The following is a 7,314-nucleotide window of genomic DNA, read 5'->3' on the forward strand; positions in this document are numbered from 1 at the left end:
GAAAGGTTTCATTCCTTAGCGCAGCGAAGGAAAGCCGGCGGGGTAACTTGGGTATGCAGTTAGTTTCTCTTCCTTGGCGGCTCTCGGTGCTCAGCCTCCGCCGGTCCTCTCGGGTTCGCGCCTACCATCTGTCCGTCCGTGGGTCCCTCCGGGTGGCTTCGGTCTCTGTGCCTCTGGGTATCTACAGCCAGCAGACACAAACTGCCTGTTTTCAGCCGCCTCGGGAAGCCGGGATTGTCAGCAATGTCCCCACTCGGAGCAGATCCATTCTCTGGCTCTTGGCATCCCAGGCACACGGCTTCCTCAGGCGGGCTCCTCCCACAGTGAGCGAGCGAGCTAGTGACGAGTGACAGAAGCACTCCTTTCACTGAAGCTGAGGCAAGGGGAGAGGGAGGGGAGACAGGTCATAATTAAAGAGGAAACAGTCGGAAAAAAAGAGATCTATGCAAAACGGACAGTGGGGGAAAAGGCTGTGTTCTTTCTTTTCCCTAAATAGGGAAAAATTCAGCTTTTGTCGTCATTATTGACCAAAAGGCATCTTGAGCTTAGAGCGGAGCTGTGACTTTTTGTCCACACGGCATCCTGTTTAACAGTGAAGTTAAGGATGGGTATATGCATGCATGTGCACAAAAACATGCATGCCCTGCCTTTGCACAGGAACTGGAAACTGGGCTGAAAGGGAACTAGGAAGGGGGGGTGTGCATCTTTCCCTAGGAAGGACTTGGCCAATGTGTGCAGCGGGAGGCTCAGAGTTGGAGGAGAGATAAGCATGCTTTGCATTTCTGAGAGTTTCCTGTGGGTGGGTGGGTGGAGGGGGGGAGGTAGGTAATAAAACCTGAACATTTGGATCTTAGTTTGCTTTGCACTGCTCCTGGAAGACAAAATGCAGGAACTAAAGGAAAGGCAAGTAGGTTTGTGACAACACCCATTTATTATTATTATCCTGGTTTGTGCATTTCCTAACGAGGACAGGAGAGCAGCCTGTCTTTGCATTCAGAGCCTCTCTAATGAGCGCTCCATCACTCTGAGCCTGTGTTTTCTCCAAGAGGTGCTGTGAGTCCAATTGCGAAGGAGAGGCCAAGGTCATAGGCAACCGCTTCCTAAGGATCTTCAAGTCTTTTACCTGTCATGAAATTCACACTCCACTCTCAAATCAAACTCGATTTCCTCCAGGATACCAACATGAATTTATCTGGGTCTATTTACTTAATAGACATTTAGGCATGCTTGGTATAAACAGGCCATGGAGGAAAGTAAAATAATAGGCACAGACCATGCCTTCAGAAGCTCATAATCTAGTGTGCAAGCAGAGTATACACAGAAGATACAAACTCTAAGGACGTAACAAAGCAACACAGAAAAATATTCAATGTTATGCAGTGTGAGAAAGAGAGACGAAGAGAGAGGAGAGGAAATGAAAGAGGCTCCCCTGACATGTGCCATTTAGCGTTCAATTCTAAAATCAATCATTGCTTTCTTCAGTCCCTGGACCTTGGGGAGGTCTTCTGGAAACTCTTAGCCTTTCCTCCTTCAGTAGCACACCTTTTGAGGACTCTGCTGACTACCAGGCACATTCCAACTCCAAGTTTCCATGTGAATGTTAACTTTAAGAAATTATCCCTTGGTATTTGTGAACAAGAAGAAAGAAGCAGAGGCATATAGAAGTGTGCTAGTAGGAGCTGATACCTGGTAGTTGACACCAAAGATCTACAAATTGGTAGGTGTCTGCTTTGTTGACTTTTCTATTCTTAATAGTTTATTTAACTGCATCGCTTAGAGGTTGTTAAACATATCAAAGGGAAATTTGTAAGCAAACTTTGGGTGGGAGAAAAAGAAATGCTGAGCAACAGAAGCTAAGAGGACACAGAAGAGGCAACCCATTAGCTAAATTAACAAACAAGTTACTGAAGCAGTGTCAGCTCAGCCTGAGTCCATTAGCCTGGTATAAGAGATCATGCAATAAATGGAAGAGGCAAATCAGAAACACACACAGGAGATGAGGAATAATTTTCAATAACATATGCCAAATAACACATTAAGACTGAAAATAACTATGTATAGCGCCGTCACCTTAGTACTAGGTTTCCATTAAGCCTGTGGGGTTGTTGGGGAGAAATTTCAGGTGTCTGCGTGCCATTCTTGCAGTGAATAAGATACATATTAGAATGCAGATTCTTCATCAAATTTAGCAACATTTGATGTTTTAACTAAAGATTTATCCTTTAAGCTGTTGTTTAATTTTGAGTGCTAATTCCTCAATGGCCCAGGGACCAGATTTGCTTAATTCGGCCCCAGAGGGAACTGTTACAAAACCAGGGTCACAAGGCTAGTGAAGTGTGCAATACGCAATAATCAGGCACACTTACAGGCGTGCGCACTCCACACTCGCACTCACTCTTGGAAAGAAGAGGGGGGCCTGGGAGATCCGGGTTGGAAGGATCTTGTTTCGCTCTCCCGTTGGTCCCCAACACTGGCCTCATGGCCCCCTTACTGGCTCCAGGTACCCCCCTCACCCCTACCGCCCAGCCAGCTGGGCCTGTTCCCCTCTCCACTCCCCTCTGCTCCCTCCCTGTAACCTCCGGTCTCCGGCAGAAAGAAAGAAAAAAAAAGCTTGGATTAAGTGATGAGCTGCCCACCTCTAAAAGGACCAGGAGGCATCTCAAGCCTGAGTGCCGGAAAACCCACGGCAATCTTAGGCAGCCACCACGTGGGGCAGAGAACGCGAGCAGTACCTGCAGGACCCACAGCCGGTCGGGCTCTGGCGCCAGCCCCGACGGCGGCCCCGCCATCTCCGCCCGGCTGCCCGCGGCCTCACCTCCTCCGGGGGCTCGGTTAGCCTCCTGGCGCTGCAAGGCTGCCTGCGCGCGGTTCGCTCCCGAGGAGGGAGGAGGAGGGAGGCGGCGAGGAGCCGACGGCTCCACCTGATGGAGAAGCGCGGAGAGTCCCTAGACCTCGGAGTGCGCTGCAAGAGGGGAAAGGAGAGAGACCGCTGCCCCTGCTGGAAGCCTTCGCGTCTGTGGGGCGGCGCGCGGGGGACGGGGTCTCCGGGGACAGTCGGTGGAGGCGGCAGCCCTAAAGAGACAGCCGAAAGCCAGCAACTTGGAAAACCGCCCGAATTCCGGTTTTCTGCACATCCAGGCTGGCTCCAGGTCTCTTGAGCCCACCGTGCAAGCCGGTGGGATGCCAGCAGGTGGCATCCTCTCCAGCGTTTCTTCACCAGGCGTGGAGCCCGGAGGCCGAATCCATCAGTCCCCAGCCCCCTCCCCAAGCCTCCAGTGCCAAGTGCTGTGTCCTGTGAGCCCCTGGCCCCGCCCCCCACCTCCGCCAGCCGGGCCAGCGGGAGCAGGGTGGCCCAGATGGAGGCGGGAGCCTACAGAGGAGGCCGGCCCGCCCCAGGTTCTGCTGCTGGCTGGCCAAGAAGTGAAAAGTGAAAGGAGGGCAAGGCTCCCCCCGGACAGCTTCCAAGCCCTGCTCTCCTGCTCTTCCAAGCCTTGCTGCCTGGAGGCAGTAAGTTGCTCCCAGGGTTTTCTGAGATCTGGGACGAAGAGAGTGATGTGCAAGGTTCTGGGTCCCGGTGCAAGAGTGAGGGGTACGGCTGTCGAGTGCTCTGAGCAGGCTGGAATTCAGGCACACTGCAGACCTCAGCTCACCGCCACTTTCTCCTGACTTTCCTCGTAGCTGTCAGCCCATTGTCTAACATGTGTTATTCCCTCAGTTTGTCCAAAGGCCTGTTTTGGATACTTAAAGACATGGGGAATGACTATGAGAATTCCTGTTCCTGGAAAGTTTATCCTCTAATTGGAAAGAGGTATATACAGGTGTGTATGTGAGAAAAGATTATAAAACATCTCAATGGCATTTTAATAAGAGAAATTGCCCTGGATGGCATCTGCCTGGGCCCTTCCTTTCCATTAGAGATGCATCCTTCTAGGTTAGCTTGCTTGGGGCCCTGCAGGAAAGCTGCAGGCTGAGGCAACAGTCCAGGGCCCCCATCTGGGCCCAGTGTCCCCACTGTCCTATCCTTCTCCATCTCCCCCACAGCCATGCTGGCCAGGCTCCCTGTCACAGTTACTCTGTGTTCATGAGACACCATTATCACCAAGGAGAGGGAGCGGCTCTTTAAGAGACGGGCAGTCATCATGTACAGAGAATTTCCTGTTTAATGCCTCTTCACAGTATTTGTTGCAGAGATACATTAGAAACCACATTCCCTTTTTGTTTTTCATATATCCTACCAGTACTGGTTAAACCTCTTTTGTCCAGGGATTTAACACATTTTGAACAGCCTCCTACTGGGAGTTCAGGGTAACCTGACTCTCCAGTTGTAGGTAAGTTAATAGGGACTCCAAGCTCCGTACACTTCCAGAGAGTCGTCAGAGGTCCTCGCTGGGTGGCAGCCTTTATGACCTGGGCAGTCACAGTCTTCTGGCCTATTTCTTTTTCGTTTATCTGAAACAGATTTCTTCCTTACTTCTGTGAAGGTGGATTACGAGACCTTAACCCCTGTTCCCTGCAGTTGGTCTTTCCATTGTAGAGGGAAAGTATCAGAGAACCAGATATTCAACTTTCAGAAGCATCCCCCAAAGGGCAGGGTGTCTGCTTCCCTGATTCATCAAGGATGAGGCCTCATGGAGGGAGTCTGGTGAGCCTTTTGATGTGGTGCTGGCCTGGCCACTGCTAACCATTGTAGCCCTTTAATGAACCTGGGCACACCTTTCTTCATCTATTAAATGACTGGTTTGAGCCAGTGGATCTCCAGGATTCCTCAGAATCCTAAAATCCCATTGTCTTCCGTTCCAGAGGTCACACCTTTCCTCATGCAGACATATGGAAGTGCTCTTTAATGCCATCAGGGTTAGGGCAGATGATTTCAAGTGGTGGGTCACCATCCCCAAGGAGACAAGTGAGCAAGTGACAATCCTGAGATCTTCGTGGACCTCTCTGCTGTGATGGGTTCTGACTTTTCCTCAAACTGCTTCGTGTTCATTCTACTCAGTCTGAGAGCCCTCAGTCTTTCCCCAACTTACTGAACTCATGTCTTTCCCTTGTCTCCTTGTTTTCCCTAGAACCAGACTCCACATCCAGACTTGGTTCTGGGTTCCAGAACAGACTTCCTTCAACATACGTTCTACAACCATGTTGGATGCAAAATGCAAACATTGTGTTAAAGTAAGAGTGGTGATGCCAGAGTGGCTAACTGGAAAAGACTTCCTTTAAAGGGAGCGAGGACAAAGATGCCTTGTATTTCTTGTGTCTTAATGTGAATCACACTTTACTGTAAAAAGTGTCTAATCCTGTATTTTCTCTGGTACCCTGGCAGCCCCATGAAGGTAGGGACAGCACCTCTCTAGTTCACAGCTGTGTCCACAGCTCTTACCCAGGTAAGCAGTAGGCTCTCACTACATACTGTTGAATGAGTAGTAAAGTTTTACCTAGTGCCCCACATCCTATTTCCTGTTTTCTGAATCCAATTTAACTTATTCTTCCCTCTGTTATTAAACCATTGTCAAACATCTGGCACGTGCCTGCCACTGCTCTGGCTGTATTTTATGAGGATGGGTAATGAATTGAGTCTATATATAGTTTGCAAAATGTGGAACACACTTTAAGAGGCATGGCACTAAAGAAATGAAAGATATTTTTATCTCTTCAGCATCATTCTGCACAAGGATACAATTCTCTAGCAGCACTGTTTAAGAACAATAGACCTGTTTAGCCTTGACACACTCATGCATGCAGGGCACTGGGTATTCAATTCACACGGGAGCTGCATTATCTATCTCAGCAAAGACTTGAAGAGTGTGTAATTTACAGGGAAGAAAAGATATAAGAAATATTGTGAAAGGAGATGGCAGCGCTCCATGCCTTGTGTCATTGCTGGCTGGGTGCGTAGGCCAGGACCTTCCAAAAAGCTCTGGGGATGGCACCAAAGACAAGCTTCAGCTTCCCTCTTTAGGGTTTGAAACAGGTCTTGTGTCATTTTGGAATATGCCATGTGCTCTTTTTGTGTATATGAATAGGCTAATTATGTAGAAATTATTGGAAGACAAAGTGATATTCCAGTTACATGACTCATTTGTGATATTCAAAGTCTTAGAAATTATACTGCATTTATTCTTTTCCTCCATTCTTCTTTTTCATGCCCCTCCCCTGAGCCATCCCCCATACCTCCCACCTATGTTATAAATTAGTAAACTTTTATAACAGCCAAGAGAGTGAAAGATCTCACTCAAAGTTCCTTTAAGCTTTCTTCTTAGATGACAAGTTTTACTTTTCTTTTTGTTTATTACATACAGTATTCCTTTTTCCTTCCCATCTTTATATAATAAAATTGTGTATATTAGCATATTAGATATAAGTTATATATGTAACATGTAACGTTATATAAGTTCATATATATATGCAAAACTTTACATACACACCCAAAAAACTTTTCTATTACCATGCTAGCAATCAATGTGCCTCCTACCCAAATATTCCAAATTGCTCAGCCCTAGACCAGATTTTCATGATCTCTATCTGAACTTACGGCATCCTCAACTCACTGCCTAGTCTGCAGACTAACAAAGACCCTCTCCACTGCCTAAGCTACTGTTCTACCACATAAGTGCATTTCAAACGCAGTTCTGTAATATCATTCCCTTGCTTAAACATGTGGATGGTTTCTGCCCTGATCCACTCATACTGCCATAGCAAAATATCACAGGCTGATGGCTTAAATAACAGAAATCCATTTTCTCACAGTTCTGGAGGCTGGAAGTCTAAGATCAGGATGCCAGCATGGCCAAGTTTTAGTGAGGGTTCTCTTCCTGGCTTGTGGATGGCCACCTTTTGCTGTGTCCTCACATGGCCTGTCCTCAAATGGGAGACATTGCTCTGTCCTCCTCTTCTCATAAGGACACCAATCCTATTGGATTAGGACCCCACCATATGACCACATTTAACCTTAATCACCTCCTAAAAGCCCTAGCTCCAAATACAGTCACATTGGAGGTTAGGGCTTTAACCTATGACTTTCAGGAGGATACAATTCAGTCCATAGTAGTCACCAAGATAGAGCATAAACCTGTTATCATGATATATAGGGAGAGTCAAAGCAACATAGCTTTCCTGTCCCATTGCCAGTTCCCTCCTTCACAGCCTGAACCTCGGTCTTGCCAAATGCCTCTTTATTGATTAGAGACAGCAGACACTGTTACTTTTCCATACCTTTTGTATACTTGTTTCCTCATCCTGGTGTGTCTTTCTCCCTTCATGTGTCTTTTTGCCTAAAGACACTCATTGCTCAAGAATCAGCTGGGGCGGAGCAAGATG

At 47.7% G+C, this 7,314-nt stretch overlaps 1 pseudogene; it reads left to right on the top strand.

The window, feature by feature from the left end:
- Nucleotides 1–2,924: 2,924 nt before the first annotated feature.
- Nucleotides 2,925–3,666, top strand: LOC105535910 (annotated as a pseudogene).
- Nucleotides 3,667–7,314: the final 3,648 nt, after the last annotated feature.

The sequence above is a fragment of the Mandrillus leucophaeus genome, unplaced genomic scaffold (genome assembly GCF_000951045.1).
Source record: "Mandrillus leucophaeus isolate KB7577 unplaced genomic scaffold, Mleu.le_1.0 Scaffold1513, whole genome shotgun sequence".
NCBI classification, from domain to species: Eukaryota; Metazoa; Chordata; class Mammalia; order Primates; family Cercopithecidae; genus Mandrillus; species Mandrillus leucophaeus.